Source organism: Penaeus monodon, chromosome 22 (assembly GCF_015228065.2).
Source record: "Penaeus monodon isolate SGIC_2016 chromosome 22, NSTDA_Pmon_1, whole genome shotgun sequence".
NCBI lineage: Eukaryota > Metazoa > Arthropoda > Malacostraca > Decapoda > Penaeidae > Penaeus > Penaeus monodon.
The window spans coordinates 1636452-1636775 of NC_051407.1; the positions used below are offsets into that span (position 1 = coordinate 1636452).

Below are 324 nucleotides of genomic sequence, written 5' to 3' on the forward strand. Positions count from 1 at the left end.
CGCGCTCGCGCGCGAATATATATCACACTAGATATGCTTATTTAGACAAGCGTACAGCTGTTAGTATAAAAGTTACCTACATTATACATCACCTAACCGCAGAAGGTCATGTTTTCCATTATTAATGATATTCATTCATATTCATAAAATGAGCACCCTTTTCCATCTCTCAAGTACAGAGGAAGGCGAGTTATTCATCTTCATAAGAGTCTTGCGAAATAATTTATACTTAGGATATATAAATACAGAAAAGTTCTTTGAAGAATATAAAATGGCATAGATGAAAGATAACTAATAAAAATTTCCGATAATATCAGACGCACA

The 324-nt window shown here is 33.0% G+C and overlaps 1 protein-coding gene across 2 annotated transcripts in view; it reads right to left on the reverse strand.

Annotated features, from left to right (window-relative positions):
* Window positions 1-324, reverse strand: part of LOC119587466 (chymotrypsinogen B-like) — a gene marked incomplete at its 3' end in the record, with an annotated part of 6325 nt that overhangs the window by 5352 nt on the left and 649 nt on the right.